Source organism: Synchiropus splendidus, chromosome 7 (assembly GCF_027744825.2).
Source record: "Synchiropus splendidus isolate RoL2022-P1 chromosome 7, RoL_Sspl_1.0, whole genome shotgun sequence".
NCBI lineage: Eukaryota > Metazoa > Chordata > Actinopteri > Syngnathiformes > Callionymidae > Synchiropus > Synchiropus splendidus.
This window is the reverse complement of record NC_071340.1, coordinates 25,579,204-25,596,663: the sequence shown is the minus strand read 5'-3', so window position 1 is coordinate 25,596,663 and position 17,460 is coordinate 25,579,204. Positions and strand designations below refer to the sequence as shown.

Below are 17,460 nucleotides of genomic sequence, written 5' to 3'. Positions count from 1 at the left end.
AGCCACCTGTGGCACCAAACGCTCACATTTGCCCACAAATGTTGCCACCAAGGGTCGCGATTCGGACGTGAATTATTCTGAATCCCTTCATAAATGTCCAAATCCCCATGATTGAAATGTAGAATAGAGGGAAGTAAAAAGCAGAACTGACTAGTGCAGCGTCAGCAACACTATACGCTGCAGACGTAAACAAAGATGGCCGACCTCCATCTCTCTCCAGGCTGTTTCTGACCCTCTACATCCCTGTGGAACAGATCAGCATATACTGTTTGAATGAGCCGCTCACACACACCTTTACCTCTCTGACTCCGCCCCCATCCAAACCTCTCTCAGGCTCCGCCCCTGTGTGGATCTCCAGAACTATACACCCAGCACTCACTACACCGCTGTCAGCCCTGAATTATTTTATCATCATTTCTTATTTAGCATGGACGGTTATTTATTGTGTGTCTGTTCTTTGCACTTGAAATACTCACTGCATTTTGCAAATAAAGCATAGATTTTGACAAAATCTTTGAAGCCTGGAGCTCAATTTGGGCTAAAAAATGACACTATTTTTACAAGCTCATTTGCAAAGACCCTCATTTGCTATCATATTGTTCCAGAACCATAAAGGTTCACAAGGTTCCCCCTACATCTATCTACATTCCTGCGAATTGTTGTTGAGAAACTCAACACTTTGTGCATGACTTACAGAAGAGGGCGCCACAAGTGAGCTGCAACCCTCCAGCAGGTTCTTCCTGAACGGGAACCCAATATACTTCTGGATGCAATGAAGTCATATTTGGTCAGGAATGAGCAAAGCAGTTTAGTGGTTTTCCTCATGCTGCTGCCCACAGAGAAGAGGAAAGGCGGCGACGCCCGAGGCAGAAAGCCTGACTCAGGTAGTGATTGTGAAAAAGTGGCAGGATTAAGAGGAAGTCGACCTCCTAGTAGAAAATCTACGGGTTTAGCGGCGCTTAGCGTGGCGGTACTGAGAGCCGCAGTTTCTGCTTCAGGCTGGTTCAAACCGGTCGGGGGAAAGCAAGCTTTGCGGATGACTGATCACAGCAGCGGGACCTCCCAAGTGTCTGCAAAGAGGATCACCAGAGAGAAGATGTCAGAGAAGGGGGAATCGCTGATCGAGCTTCTCAGCGGAACGGTGAAATATCTGAGCAGCAAGAGAGACGCGTTCTCATGCGGCACATGTTGATAACAGCCACTTCACATGGGGATTACAGGCGCGTGTTGGTGTCTCCGTAAACACAAAACATCCCGGTGCGTGCTGCAGGGCGGGTCGTAGATAAACCCAGGGCGGCCAGGGGGAGCCGGAGAGCCTCGGTTTGCACAAACAAAGCACAGTCATGGTGGACCCTTCTGAGGGCTGAGTGGATGTGTGGAACGCATCAACCGATGAGATCCACACCCATCCCTGCAAGCGACTAACTGTCATGCGGAACCGCCACACTTCAGCTGTGGGACCTGAACAACTACACCTCTGTTGGCCTCAGGAGTTCCCTCAACAGTTCAGAACACAGCTCTGTGTTTTGGTCACAGACTCGAGTGATGGAGTCCACCCGTCACACTCCATCACAATTCAAACGCTGACCAAGCTCCAGGTCCAACTAAATTAATACTTAGTGAACACTCTAAATCTCACAGAGCAAATTTAACTCTGTCATTAATTGTCCACCTGCACCACAGACTCACAGCACAGCAGACTCTCTGGTTTTCCTCTTGAAGCACAAACTTCTTTCCTGTTCTACCTTTCATCAAATTCACTCTCACCAGCAGCAGTTTAAGAATTTACTTGTTTAATTCTTGGCGTTTTTAACCTCCAATCGGGGCTGGTTTTGAACCTTAAACATTGAGGGTCATGACTCTTTGCTGGTGACCTCGTGTTTAGTGCCCTTGAACTTGTCATGTATTCGTCATGCTCCAACAAAATTGTACCCGTCCGTTTCAAACCATGTTGCTTCCATGCTTTACGCTGCTATTGCTGTTCACCAATATATCCACAGGGGGGAGAAGCCCAGAGTCAAAAGCTTGTGACAACAACAAACCAACACGGCAATTGAAAACACACACAATTCTTTCAAATTCTGCAGCTTCTAACACTTCACAAATCCTGTTCCTAGTGGTCTCACATGATTCGGAACATAACATCTGTGAAGCCTTATAAACGCACTATAATGTCTCATCAATGCATTAATAATGCAGATGAGTCTTTCATGTAGAGTGAAACTCATTACCAGAAATGCTTTGCTTCTCGTCTCGTTTCGTATATGTATTTACAGTAATGGGAGCCACAGCTGGGAGGAGCCATAAAGTTTCTGAATTAGGGTCAGATTGAAATGGAGACGGCTCACTGGGGTTATGACCCACAGTGATGCAGCTGAGCATCCTGTCTGTCACTGTCAGTTACCATAGCAACGTCATGGCCGTCCCTTCAGTTCTCAACCAATGTACAGTGGTGCCTCGGTTCTCGACCACAATCCGTTCCAGACGGCCGTTCGAGAAGCGAATTGCTCAAAATCTGAATTGATTTTTCCCACTACAAGTAATGGAAAAAGCAATAATGCGTTCCAAGCCTTAAAATAGTCTTTTGTAGGAGTGAATGTAGAGCGTCTGCTGCAGGTGGCTGTTCCTCTATGTGTGTGGCCGCTGCATGTGGGAGGGGTTGCCGAGTGAGTGACGTCTCTCCAGAAGTGAAGAGGTGCCCGGTGCGTGTCCAGCTCTGAATGTGCGCTTCTGTGCAGTTTGGCTGTGACAAAGTCATAAACCAAGTCACGCTCTGTCCCAGACTGGCCTCATCCCTGTCCCAGCTCCAGCCCACAACAGGACATCAAACCCTGGAGTGAGCGCTCCAGCACCTCCCCTGTGACACTCTACCACGGTCCAGTGTGGAGACAGGAAAGGTTTTACACCTCAATATGAAGAAAAAACAGTCAGTCAATGGAGCTAACGGGACACGTCTGCATACAGAGGCTGCGTTATACACAATAACAAAGCGCCTCGTGGCTCAGCTGTTCGGTCCGCGCACGTTATGTTTTTTCCGGCTTTTTTTGGGAGCGTTCGAGTTCCAGATTTTCGTTCGAAATCGGAAGCAAAAAAAATCTAGAAATTTTTGTTGGAATTCCGAGACGTGCGAAAACCGAGGCACCACTGTATTTTACTCCACTGAACACCAAGGAAAACACGGCTGAGAACAAAGATGAATGCCAAGAGGTTTAAACAGCACAACACAAACACGTTTGGAAAACAGAACTCATTGTCATAGCAGACAAAATAAAATATGGCATCTGCTAATAACTGAAACAAGTTGGGAAAAAGTTGGCTGAAACACCATTGTAACATAAACATAAACCCTGAGTCACCATGTGAGGACCCAGCGGGCCGCCACATGTCCTCACATGGGCCGGTGCAGACGTTACAAAGGAAGACACTGCTCTCTAGTGGTGTGAGGTGGCACTAGTGTGCGGGATTGCTCTTCGTCCAGAAGGGGGCAGCAGTGAGTCACTCTGACAGTCAAAACCAACTCACTGTCCTGAAACCTGCACTCAGATGAACAGAGGTTTTCTCCACAGACATACGGCAGAATGTCTCCACACTCAGTCGTGTGCCAGACACTACCTTCATCAGTCAGGATGTGACGTTGCTTTTGACAGAGGTTCACAAATATTGCAGAACATTGGAGGTCTAAGTTCAATATACTCGACTACGACTCAAATCCGTATTTACATGCATTACACAATAATAATAAAAATAATTAAATAAACGCTAGGATTAAGTTTTAATTCGCAAAAAGAACATCACAATGTTTTATTTGAATCATTTATCTCGAGTTACGCTCTTCTGGACTTTGCTTCCACGCTGCGTCACTGCTACCGTAATGCTCCGCCTAAACGCGCAGGTTTTTTGTTTTTTTGGAGGCTTGACGGTGATCGCGGCCGAGTCGTGTCGCTTGACTCCAGTGTGAACTTCACCTTCAAACATGGACACAAGTGGAGCTTCTCACAGGTCAGTCACTTCACAACTGCCCACTGAACAAGAGAGTCAAGAGTGGGTCGCCAGGTGAACGGATGAATCCGGAAACATTTCTCTTTTGATGTTTAAAATCACGGACTCAGCTGATGGATCAAGACAAGGATGATATAACTGAGATGAACGGCGATAATATAGCCACATTTCTTGTCCGTTTCAAACCATACAAAAGTTACTTTTCAGTTTCGGTTTCAGTTTGGCTCAGCATTGCGCAGATACTGTATAATATATAACAAAAACGGCACCCACGTGACGCCAAACAGCGAGGTTGCCAGTTTATTCAGTAACACGGCAAAGACACCTGCAAAGACGGGCAGAAAGAAGAGGAGGGCCAGAGTCTGACAGATCCAATACTAGTCCCGCTGCACTCATGACCCTGACCTGTGTGACTGAGTGCTTCGCTCACAAAATGCTCTCATCAATACCAGTAGATGAAAACATCTACACGTCACTGACATTTCAACAGGTGAAATATAAGTCAGAGAGAAGTCGCACTTTGGGGACATTTTCGGCCACTTTTTTCTCTCACAACAATGCAACAGAAAATAAGGTTCTGGTCTCAGTCATGACAGTTGGAGTGGTGGGGTGCTCGACTGACACCACACAGCTCCCATCACCAATATCGTCTGCCTTATGTTCTTCACAGAGGGGATCGGCTGCTCTCAGATGCTCTCCTGCAGCATCAGTCCCATGTGGACTCCACATTCCAGGTACGCTCCAAGTCCGCTCTGCGTTACTCTTATTATCGTATAATAAGTCGTAACTGATAAAGGCCATTTAATCTAATCTAAAACAAGATTCAGTTTTAAAGTTACCTACCCAAGTCACTGTGCCATAATATTTTGTATTATTTTCTAAAAGCCAAATATGAATGTTTGCTTTCTTCTGCTGCGTCTTGGGGCATGACATCATGTGCGGCACACATCCGTCATGTTTTCAGCATGTGAGTTGAAGTGTCAAGCTGCCAGCAACACAGGCAGAAAACAGAGGAATTTGCACATTTCTAGCTGAAAATACACTTGCAATACTTTCAATTTCAGTCTGCAACAGATGACAGTATTAATACAGGGTCCACAGAAATAACTGATTAAAGAAAGTGAAAAATATATCTTCGAAGTTAAGACTCAAAACTACATACGTGGTGGTAAACGGGTCGAGTAAAATGACAATGACTGACTTGACTGACTGATAAGTCATCCACACGTTTAGGGGTGATTTCTGTAACGTTGGTGTAGGAAGAAACAGTACTGATGTGCTGTTCTGCCTTCTCTCAAAAGCGGAAAGTTGAATTCCTCAGTCAGCACTACTGGAACACAGAGTGTGCTATTACTGCCACCAGGTGGACAAAAAGAGACGTGACACACAGAGACTTTGTACACCTGTGTCCGATAGTGTACAGGGACTTCTTCAAAAACACCTAAGGCATTTGCTGCAGGTTTGTACAAATATATAGCACTTTGGTTTGTAAATTTGTGCATGTTTCTGAAAGTGATACATGGTGTTAGTAGTAGGTCAAAACAGAATATTAACTGCACCTTATCGTACACAAGCTACTGCAAAAATTGAGATTTCATCTCACATTCAATAAACACACGACATGCACACGTGAACATGACGAGACCGTGACGGCGCCACGCTCTCCAGCTATGCGGCGTTTGACAGCTAATATCGCCGTGCGCCAGTTGTGGAGAGTGTGGTGGACTTTGGTTCACCATCGTAGTTTTAAACTTATTTTTAATCCAGGGAACCTTTGATCATGACACTGGTCGACTGTGAGTCTCTGGATCCCTGTTTCTTTGATGAGAGGGAGTGGTCCTCATAGGTTCTCTGACGCGCTCGTCTGCCTTGGTTCACATCAACACATGCAGGTCTCCGGCTGCCAAGGTGAAAACAGTTGGATATTAGACGGAGCTCCGCTCTGCTATTGGTGGTGGCGTCCGTCCCCATTAGGTTTCACTGATGGCGGACACACTCTCACAGGCAACGCTAATGCTACGAGCTGCCATCAGTTAGGGACCACCAACAAATTCTAAAGCATCAAAGTATGAGTGAAATCTTCAATAAGGCCATGGAAAACAAGCATTTTAGGAGAGAGAATTGTGAAGGTTTTTCATCACACAAGACGAAGGACTGACAGTTTGTATCATGATCTGGAGAATAGAATATGACTTAATGATCATTTATTCACATGATTTCTAATATTTCTTCAATAGCATCTAGGAAATGTGTCCAGATGGACCAAGTGCACAGGGCGACTGAAGAGGAGGCTGCAGAAGAAGTTCCACAGTGTGTCTGAGGGGTTCCCAAGAGCAGGAAACTCTGCCCCTCTGAATCAGATCTACACAGAGCTCTACATCACTGAGGGGGGCACAGACCAGGTCAACCAGGAGCATGAGGTCCGACAGATGTATGCAGTAACGAGAAACCAGACAAGACCAAAAACTACCATCAGACTAGAAGACCTCTTTAAAGCCTCACCTGACATAGACCCACCAATCAGGAGCCTGCTGACGATGGGCGTGGCTGGCATTGGGAAGACCCTCCTGACACAGAAGCTGACTCTGGACTGGGCTGAAGACAAAGCCCACCAGAACTTCCAGCTGGTGTTTCCTTTCACCTTCAGAGAGCTGAACCTGCTGAAAGAGAAGAAGTTGAGTTTGGTGGAACTACTTCATCTCTTCTTTCCTGAAACCAAAGAATCTGGACTCAGTGGCTTTGAAGGAGTCCAGGTTCTGTTCATCTTGGACGGTCTGGACGAGTGTCGACTCCCTCTGGACTTCAACAGCCGGATACTGACAGCAGCTACAGAGTCCACCTCATTAGACGTGCTGCTGACCAACCTCATCAGGGGGAAGCTGCTTCCCTCAGCTCACGTCTGGATCACCGCAAGACCTGTCTCAGCCAGTCTGATCCCCCCTGAGTGTGTGGACATGGTGACAGAGGTCAGAGGGTTCACTGACCTGCAGAAGGAGGAGTATTTCAGGAAGAGGTTCAGAGATGAGGAGCAGACCGCCATCATTTCTCACATCAGGAGCTCACGCAGCCTCTACATCATGTGTCACATCCCCATCTTCTGCTGGATCACTGCCACAGTTCTGCAGGACAGGTTGAAGAGCAGAGAGACCGGAGAGCTGCCCAACACCCTGACTGAGATGTACATCCACTTCCTGGTGGTTCAGGCCAAAGTCAAGAAGCTCAAGTACCATGGAGGATCTGGGACCGACCCAGTTTGGGATCCTGAGAGCAGGAGGATGATGGAGTCTCTGGGAAAACTGGCTTTTCAGCACCTGCAGAGAGAAAACTCGTTCTATAACGTCTTCTTTGAATCAGACCTCACAGAGTGTGGCATCGACATCACAGCTGCTGCACTTTACTCAGGAGTCTTCACAGAGATCTTCAGAGAGGAGAGAGGACTCTACCAGGACAAGGTCTTCTGCTTCATCCACCTCAGTCTCCAGGAGTTTCTGGCTGCTCTTCATGTCCACCTGACATTTGTCAACTCTGGACTCAATCTGCTGGATTCACGACAAACAATTGGTCTGCCAATGATCTTTAGATACCCACGTTACCAAAAACCGTTCTACCAGAGAGCAATAAATGAAGCAGTAAAAAGTCCATGTGGACATCTGGACTTGTTCCTGCGCTTCCTTCTGGGTCTTTCTCTGCAGACCAACCAGAGTCTCCTACAAGGATTGATAATACAGACAGGAAGTAGCTCCTGGACCCATCAGGACACAGCAGAGCTCATCAAGAATAGCATAAATGAGAATGTGTCTCCAGAGAGAACCATCAATCTGTTCCACTGTCTGAGTGAAGTGAAGGAAACTTCTCTAGTGGAGGAGGTCCAACAGCTGCTGAGATCAGGACGTCTCTCCACAGATCAACTGTCTCCAGTACAATGGTCCACCCTGGCCTTCATTTTACTGTCCTCAGAGGAACATCTGGAGGTGTTTGACCTGCAGAAATACTCTGCTTCCGAGGAGGTTCTTGAGAGGCTGCTGCCGGCGGTGCTAGCTTCAAAAGAAGTTCTGTAAGTAGATCACACACTGCAACTTCTCTCATGACATGAAGTGGAATGGGTGTTTGATTTCCATCTTACTATTCAGACTCAGAGACTGTCAGCTGTCAGAGAGAAGTGGTTCACTTCTGGCCTCAGTCCTCAGCTCTCCGTCCTCTCGCCTGACACAACTGGATCTGAGCCACAACAAGATACAGGATTCAGGGCTGGAGCTGCTGTCTGAGGGACTGAAGAATCCACTCTGTCGCCTGGAGACCCTCAGGTCAGGACACATCATCTCTCTAGCTTCAGAGAGTCCTTTAGCTCTTCAAAGAAGCAGCTGATTCTTTGTGGCATCAGTCCTCTGCAGGTTCCAACTGTGGTCATGAGGTTCTGAAGCAGAACCAAGAAAAGTTCTTCTTTGAAGACACAATGGTGGCTGCTGTGTAGCCATTTCACCAGGCTTGGGCGACAAGAGTTTGTAAAAAAAAAAGAGGGCATTACCAAATACTATCTGCCATATACAGTGAATATAATCTATATATACTGTATATGGAAGACTGTAGAGACATGCCAATGGTCCACAACAATCTTTGTGCAAGACAATAATGCCCCGGATATGTTGGCTCAAACAATGGCACACAGCGAGACTCTAACCCGAGGCATGAATTCCAACTTAAAAAAAAGGCATTGTTCACCAGATGTCAGCCTAACACTTGAAGAGAGATGAAGGTCGGCCATTCTTGTCCCTTCAATGAACATCTAATTTGCACTACCATCATGGTCCACCCATATGCATGCAGAGGTAATTGACAGAAATGTTGACTTGTTGCTGTAACATGGTAAGACAATAGCCCTTTATTATTTCCTCCCTGGTGAAATTTGACCATACTATGTGTAGTTTTTTGTTTTGTTTTGTTTTGTTTTTTTGCACAGGTATGTCCAACATTGTTAGAGTATGTTTGACAAGAGAGGCGCACTTTATACTTTGTTAGATAGTTGTACTGTACAGAGTTGAAATGAAGTGCTTGAGGTCTTGTCAAAATAGTGACATGATGACATTTGTGTCTTTCACAGGCTGACAGACTGTGAGCTGTCCAAGAGAAGTGGTTCACTTCTGGCCTCAGTCCTCAGCTCTCCGTCCTCTCGACTTGTGAAACTGGACCTGAGTGACAACAAGCTGAAGGATTCAGGAGTGGAGCTGCTGTCTGAGGGACTGAAGAGTCCACACTGCCATGTGGAGACTCTCAGGTCAGGACACATCATCTCCTGTCTTCAGTTCTCCAACAGTTTCTCCTTCTTTACAGTCTGTCAGGGTGTACGATTTCACACAGAGGCTGTGCTACTTTGGCCTCAGCTCTAAGATCTAACCCATCTCACCTGAGAGAGCTGGACCTGAGCTTCAATCACATCAGAGGACCAGGACTAGATCTGCTGTCTGCTGGACTGGAGAAACCAGACTGGAGGCTGGAGACTCTCTGGTATGGACAGAGGACACGACTGAGCTCCAAAGAGCTTGTGACCCACAAGACATCTTTGCTGTCATCAAGGCAGTCTTGAAAGAATGCTGATGAAACACCAGAACTCAAATGAATCTGCTCATCTCTTTCCTCCCCCAGGGTGGATCACAGTGGACCACAGAGGTTAGCATCAGGACCAGAGAGGCGTAAGTAATTTGATTGATTTGACAACGTGGATGATAGCGAGGTGGAGAAGAATATAGAGCTCCTCAAAAGTCTCGAACATCTTTCGGTGTGAATCCGCTGCCTGATATGAACTTGGCGAAGCGGCAGTAGGCTGCTAGGCATTGCACCATCTGAACCGCCAGCCACACGCCGACACAAACATCAGGAGGATTGAACTGGCAACCTCTCAGTCACTGCCAGCAACTCTACCATCTGAGCTACGTCGCCTCAACTTAATGAAGTATTTCTCTTTCTGGTTACAGACCAGCTGCAGAGCAAGCAACAAAAGGTGGTCTACAACTATATCTTCATTCATCATCATTCAATCAGACCCTAAATGAATGTCGCTGATTTTCAGTTTCATTCACCATGCTGACATTTTCAAAATTGATATTTACTTCCATTTCAGGATGAGCTGTACCCACTGAACAGCAACCCAGTTGGTCTCTGCTTGATCATCAACAACAAGAACTTCCAGGACGGCTCCACCAGACGTGGCACTGACAGAGACGCTCGTGTGTTGAACAGCTGGAATTCTCTCTTCTTCTCTGGGCAGTTAATAGATGCAGGTTCTTCATCTTGCAGAGAGCTTGGGAGAAGTGTTCAGCATGCTTGGCTTCCGTGTCCTGATGTTTGAGGATCAAACCATGGAGCAGATGCGTCGAGGTCTGAGGAGCTTCAGCTCCCTGAGTGACCACACACAGGTGCAGGGCTTGAAGGAGTTCAGTAGAGGACGGTTCACTGAGCTTCAGGAGGCCCCTCAGCATGGAGACGCTTTCTTCTGCTGTATTCTGAGTCACGGACTGAAGGGTGTCGTCCTGGGTGTGGACCGCGAAGCTCTGTCTGTTAAAGAAATCACTGCAGCCTTCATGTCTACACACCAGCTCACCGGCAGACCTAAAGTATTCCTAATCCAGGCCTGCCAAGGTGGTCAGGAGCAGCAGGGAGTGTTGGTGCCAGAGATGGAAGCTGATCTGGAAGAAGATGGCCATCAAGCATCCATCCCTGAAGAAGCAGACGTCCTGGTCGCCATGGCAACAGTTGAAGATTATGTCTCACTGAGACATCCAGTGAAAGGCACCTGGTTTATTCAAACCTTGTGTGAGGAGTTGAGGTTCGGCAGCCAGAGGTGAGTTCAGTTCCCCTGCAGTGGAGTTGGAGCTACTGGTTCAACAACCTTCACCAACAAATTATGCTGCTCTCGCTCACTGGTTGATCTTAGCTGAAGGTGTTGTCACTGTTGTACTGCAACCTCAGTCACATAAAAGTCGATTCTGTGGGTCCAGGATCTCACATCAGTCAACAGTCTGTTCTCCTAGTATAACTGTTCCCTGTGCTGTGTTTCAGGGAGGAAGATTTTCTCTCCATCCTCACACGAGTCAACAACGAGGTGAGCAAGAAAGAAGGATACCGAACAGTTGGAGCTCGGAAGCAGATGCCTGAATTCCGGTCAACTTTGAGGAAGCGGCTTGTGCTGTGACCACCTGGAGTTATCAACTCTGGAGTTATCAACTCTCACAGACAAGAGGAGTGGGTCACGCCAGACTCACTCAGACGACAGCAAAAGAACAGAAGTATGCAATTAAAAACTGTCATGCAGGTGCCTCGGTTATTCACCTGCCTTATCTTAATAACTCTCACTGCTGTGTAATTGATCATGTGACCTGTTATAGAACCCTTTTGTAATAAAAAGAGAGGTACTGTGGTGAGCTATTCAGTGCGCCAATGGCCTTGCTTTGGTTGTGTGAGAAGCAGCCACACAGCACTCTTCGCGAGTAAAGACCATATTCCTGGTGTGATGACTGTCCCATCAGAGTGCCTGTTGGTGAAGGTAAAACTTCTCTGACAGGGTCCGCTTTAAGTAAGCAACAGCCTAAGCAACTGTCAGGGAAACTTTCATATGTAGTCGTAACTTGGAGCGTCTGTGCTCTGAAGATGAATTGAAGTTGACCATGATTGGCTGCTGGAGCACAGAGAAGTTAGATCAGATCAGACAATCACATTCTTTTGTAAACACACTCTTTCTCATGCCCAGATTGAGAATCTGATTTTCAGTTCTGAGGCAACAACAGACCTGTTGAACTAGAGCTAAAACTTTGGTGAATGATTTAAAAAGAATGTTGGAATTATATTTTGTTGTTCATCTCTTCACATGGAGATCAAATAATAAATACTGAAATATGACAAACAGCGATCAGATTCCTTTCTTTCCAATTCACCACTCAAACACTGAATTACATCATTCAGTCTGTTTAACACAAATTCTCAGCCGGCAGATGAAATCCACATCCGGAACATGTTGTTCCACCTCAAAGATTCATTCTTTTAAGTAACACAGTGGAGAAATGCAGCGGAATATAAATACAATAATTGCCTCCATAAATAGTAGAGTAAGTTCCAAGTACCCACAAAGTAACTTACTCTGGTGCATTTCACTCGAAAACTAGACTTGAGTACAGCACTGATATTTTTGTATTTCTCACTCCCCTCCACTGTTAAACATGTGAAAAGCCAGCGAATCGTGTGCCACGAGTTAACTAAAAACATACATGTCATAGGGACGAAATTGTCCAGCAGTGTGAGTTTGCATGAGCTTTGTGATGGACAGCAACTTTTCCAGGTTGTTCCCCACTCCCAGCCCCAATTTTCTCGGGTGGACTGCAGCTCCACTTTTAGGATTTAAAGGAATGAATCCATGCTTCGACTCATTTTGACTATCACATGAGCAGTTTTTCAATCCGCTGATCGAAGTATTACGGCAATGAGATGAAGACCAAAGTCAACAGAGCTCAGTACATCTGTGTAGAGTTACAGTTCAAGTCCTGTATTGAACATAGAGCGTAGTCAATGTCAGGGTCAGGGACCATTGTGAAGTCATTATCTTGCAACGGTTCCTCAGTGCCGTTGACCACTGGAGGGCGGACAGACTCCTCCAGAGTGTGGGAGGAGGGCAGAGTGAGGACCAGGGATCTGAGTGACACAAAGTTCCTGCCAGGATCTGTCAGCAGCACAGGAGAAGCTGGTGTCCATCACAATAACAACGCATGAAAACACTCTTCGTTTATCAACACAAGAACTGTTTGTTGACTTGTTTGTGACTTGACAACATGTCACTATTGCTGTCATGACGGGGCTTCACAGGAAGAGAGAGGACACTCCCCTTTCTCTAACCCACGGGACGCGCTCTATCTGTCAGTGTTGAGTTTGATCAGAAGGAGCTGAGCTCAGCTGGAGGCTTCATAACATGGACACAAGTCTTCAGAGTGGAGGAGAGCTGCTCGGAGGTCAGTGTGAACGGACAAATCAGGAGCGTGGTTATGAAGTGAACGGGTGAATTTTGGATCAACATCAGCAGGTTTAGACTGCTGCACACTTTATAAAAAAACCATATTAGTATTAATATTTAGTTCCTTTAATGGTCATCTATATTTTAGGCTCTGTCGTAGTGAGCACAGATTAGCGGCAATAACACTGAAATGAGACAAATGACACTTCCTGGTGAGCCACCTACGCTCTGGTGAAGGGGTTCATGACCAGGTCGCTGAGAAGGAATAAGGAGACAGATCCTGGGGGCCTATGGTTGACAGGGGCCCAAAGAGGCTCCTCATACAGTCGTAATACTGACAAAATAATATTAGATTCAGTCATAAACTTGCAATCACAAATGTATTTTATCTTTATTATCTTGTTAAGTGTTAGTAAGACTAAGTTCATTTGTTTTGGAAACATTTCTCAGCCACCACGTAAAATGGTTCAGTCCACCTCAGCTGTAGAGCGGAACTCTTCACAGAGGAAGTGGGGAACAAAGCAGTCGAGTTAACCCTGAAGGTGCCGGAGTTTTATTTTATTAAATATTCATCTATGATGGCCGTAAAACAGAACAATCTTCACGGTGATCCCAAGTTTGTGATGAAGTAAATTCCCTCACCTCATGACACCCACTGGCTGTGGCTATAGAGAATAACAGAGCTTTTACAGATGTTTGTTTGATCGACAAAAGACTCTGTTCCTCATCTCTCAAGCAACAATGATGATGACTCAGCAGTGTCGTTTACAGTGGAACCGTGAACACAACTGCTGCTCTTCACACTTCCCTCTTGTGGAGGGAATACAGCGTCTGCCGCTCTTTAACGTTTTTTACACTCCTGCTACCTCCTTCACTGTCTGAGTTATCGGACCTCTCCCTTCATTCAGGAGCTTGTGTGGCTGAGTGTGAAGGACGACTGAAGAGGAGGCTGCAGGAGAAGTTCCACAGTGTGTGGGAGGGGATCTCTACAGCACGAAACGCCGTCCCTCTGAATCAGGTCTACACAGAGCTCTACATCACTGAGGAGGGATCTGACCATGCTCTCAGTCAAGGAGGCCTCTTTACTGCTTCACCTGAGAGAAAGCGGCCAATCAGGAGCCTGCTGACGAAGGGCGTGGCTGGCACTGGGAAGACCCTCCTGACACGGAAGCTGACTCTGGACTGGGCTGAAGACAAAGCCCACCAGAACTTCCAGCTGGTGTTTCCTTTCACCTTCAGAGAGCTGAACCTGCTGAAAGAGAAGAAGTTGAGTTTGGTGGAACTTGTTCATCTCTTCTTTCCTGAAACCAAAGAATCTGGACTCAGTAGCTTTGAAGGAGTCCAGGTTCTGTTCATCTTGGATGGACTGGAGCTGCATCGACAGCCTCTGGACTTCAACAGCCGGATACTGACAGCAGCTACAGAGTCCACCTCAGTAGACGTGCTGCTGACCAACCTCATCAGGGGGAAGCTGCTTCCCTCAGCTCACGTCTGGATCACCGCAAGACCTGTCTCAGCCAGTCTGATCCCCCCTGAGTGTGTGGACATGGTGACAGAGGTCAGAGGGTTCACTGACCTGCAGAAGGAGGAGTATTTCAGGATGAGGTTCAGAGATGAGGAGCAGACCGCCATCACCTCTCACATCAGGAGCTCACGCAGCCTCTACCGCATGTGTCGCATCCCCATCCACAGCTGGATCACTGCCACAGTTCTGCAGGACACGTTGAAGAGCAGAGAGACCGGAGAGCTGCCCAACACCCTTACTGAGATGTACACTCACTACCTGGTGATCCAAGTCAAGAAGCTCAAGTGCCATGGAGGAGCAGAGGCAGACCCAGTTTGGACTCCTGAGAGCAGGAAGATGATTGAGTCTCTGGGAAAAGTGGCCTGTAAGCAGCTGCAGAACAAAGATGGAACCATCTCTGCATCAGACCTCCAAGAGTGTGGCATCAACATCACAGATGCTGATCACTCAGGAGTGATCTCACAGCTCATCAGAGAAGAGACAGGACTGTACCAAGACAAAGTCTTCATCTTCATCCACCCGATTCTTTCGTCATTCCTAATTGCTCTTCATGTTCACCTAACATTCTTCAACTTAGGAATCAACCTGATCGATTCATCGCTAACATATAAACTGACATGGCTCTTTAGAAACCCTGACCCAAAACAGCTCTACCAGAGAGCAATAGATGAGGCGGTAGGAAACCCAAATGGATTGTCTTCATTCGTGTGCTTCCTCTTCGGTCTTTCTCTGCAGACCAACCAGAGTCTCCTACAAGGATTGTTAATACAGACAGGAAGTAGCTCCTGGACCCATCAGGACACAGCGGAGCTCATCAAGAAGAGCATAAATGAGAATGTGTCTCCAGAGAGAACCATCAACCTGTTCCACTGTCTGAGTGAAGTGAAGGACACGCCTCTGTTGGTGGAGGTCCAACAGCTGCTGAGATCAGGACGTCTCTCTACAGATCAACTGTCTCCAGTACAATGGTCCACCCTGGCCTTCATTTTACTGTCCTCAGAGGAACATCTGGAGGTGTTTGACCTGCAGAAATACTCTGCTTCCGAGGAGGTTCTTCAGAGGCTGCTGCCGGTGGTGCTAGCTTCAAAAGAAGTTCTGTAAGTAGATCACACACTGCAACGTCTCTCATGACATGAAGTGAACATGGGATTTCCATCTCACTATTCAGACTCAGAGACTGTCAGCTGTCAGAGAGAAGTGGTTCACTTCTGGCCTCAGTCCTCAGCTCTCCGTCCTCTCGCCTGACACAACTGGATCTGAGCCACAACAAGATACAGGATTCAGGGCTGGAGCTGCTGTCTGAGGGACTGAAGAATCCACTCTGTCGCCTCAAGGCTCTCAGGTCAGGGTGGGTCATCTGTCTAGACAAGCTGAAGCGATTTTCAAGCTAATGTGAATTCACCAGTTTTTTTGTAAAACATAAAGCATCGTGCTAATGTTGTGGTGGTAGCAACATCAAGTCATACAGTCTGTTGATAGCAGAGTCAGACTATTTGCTGGTGATTTGGAGCATATTTTCTTGGTCCTCTCAGCTGCTAGAGGGGCGTTGGTTCGAGGGAAGTGAAAGGTCTGACTTGCTGATGACACATCTCTTTCACAGGCTGAGAGACTGTGAGCTACTCAGGAGAAGTGGTTCACTTCTGGCCTCAGTCCTCAGCTCTCCGTCCTCTCGACTTGTGAAACTGGACTTGAGTGACAACAAGCTGAGGGATTCAGGAGTGGAGCTGCTGTCTGAGGGACTGAAGAGTCCACACTGTCATGTGGAGCATCTCAGGTCAGGACACATCATCTCCTGTCTTCAGTTCTGGTCCACAGGTCTCACAGGTGCTTCTGCTCTCATGATCTTATCAAACAGTTTCTCCTTCTTTACAGTCTGTCAGGGTGTATGATTTCACACAAAGGCTGTGCTACTCTGGCCTCAGCTCTAAGATCTAACCCATCTCACCTGAGAGAGCTGGACCTGAGCTTCAATCACATCAGAGGACCAGGACTAGATCTGCTGTCTGCTGGACTGGAGAAACCAGACTGGAGGCTGGAGACTCTCTGGTATGGTCACAGAGCTCCAGAGCATCACAGAACATCCAGGGTTCCAGACAGGATTTAATACATTTGAAGTGAGAAAATGAGTCCAAGCTCTTTAGGTTTGTTTTCCAGCTTAGAAGCAAAATGACACAGCAAATATTATAGATCCATCTTCGTGGTCATCAACACAGTCCAGAAATAATACTGGTGAAACACCAGAAGTCAAATGAGTCTGCTAAACGCTTCTCTTTCCTCCCCCAGGGTGGATCACAGTGGACCACACAGGTTGGCATCTGGACCAGAGAGGAGTAAGTTTGGGTTTGATCAGAACTCAACTCTTGTCACCTTTTTCAGCTTCTACCCTTCAGTTCAACTGCTTCCACTGACATTTTTTTTTTCACAGACCAGCTGCAGAGCAAGGAACGGAAGACGGTAGGGAACATCAATGACCTAATGTTGTTGTATTGTCTTCACACTGTGCCTCCATTTCAGGATGAGCTGTACCCACTGAACAGCAGCCCTGTTGGTCTCTGCTTGATCATCAACAACAAGAACTTCCAGGACGGCTCCACCAGACGTGGCACTGACAGAGACGCTCGTGTGTTGAACAGCTGGAATTCTCTCTTCTTCTCTGGGTGGTTAATAGATGTAGGTTCTTCATCTTGCAGAGAGCTTGGGAGAAGTGTTCAGCATGCTTGGCTTCCGTGTCCTGATGTTTGAGGATCAAACCATGGAGCAGATGCGTCGAGGTCTGAGGAGCTTCAGCTCCCTGAGTGACCACACACAGGTGCAGGGCTTGAAGGAGTTCAGTAGAGGACGGTTCACTGAGCTTCAGGAGGCCCCTCAGCATGGAGACGCTTTCTTCTGCTGTATTCTGAGTCACGGACTGAAGGGTGTCGTCCTGGGTGTGGACCGCAAAGCT

At 47.0% G+C, this 17,460-nt stretch overlaps 1 long non-coding RNA gene across 16 annotated transcripts in view; it reads right to left on the bottom strand.

Annotated features, from left to right (window-relative positions):
* Positions 1–3,063: 3,063 nt before the first annotated feature.
* Positions 3,064–17,460, bottom strand: part of LOC128763122 (uncharacterized) — a 31,609-nt gene continuing 17,212 nt past the window's right edge. For 3 of the 16 annotated variants that reach the window (XR_008415618.1, XR_008415615.1, XR_008415627.1), the window contains 5 exons: positions 14,775–14,888; positions 14,568–14,702; positions 7,050–14,240; positions 6,502–6,983; positions 3,064–5,899 (listed from right to left, as the gene is read on the bottom strand). This is a non-coding gene — a long non-coding RNA (uncharacterized LOC128763122). Of the gene's footprint in view, positions 5,900–6,501; positions 14,244–14,567; positions 14,703–14,774; positions 17,440–17,460 lie in introns of all 16 variants that reach the window. The other 13 variants (XR_008415630.1, XR_008415620.1, XR_008415622.1 and 10 more) reach the window with 13 other exon arrangements.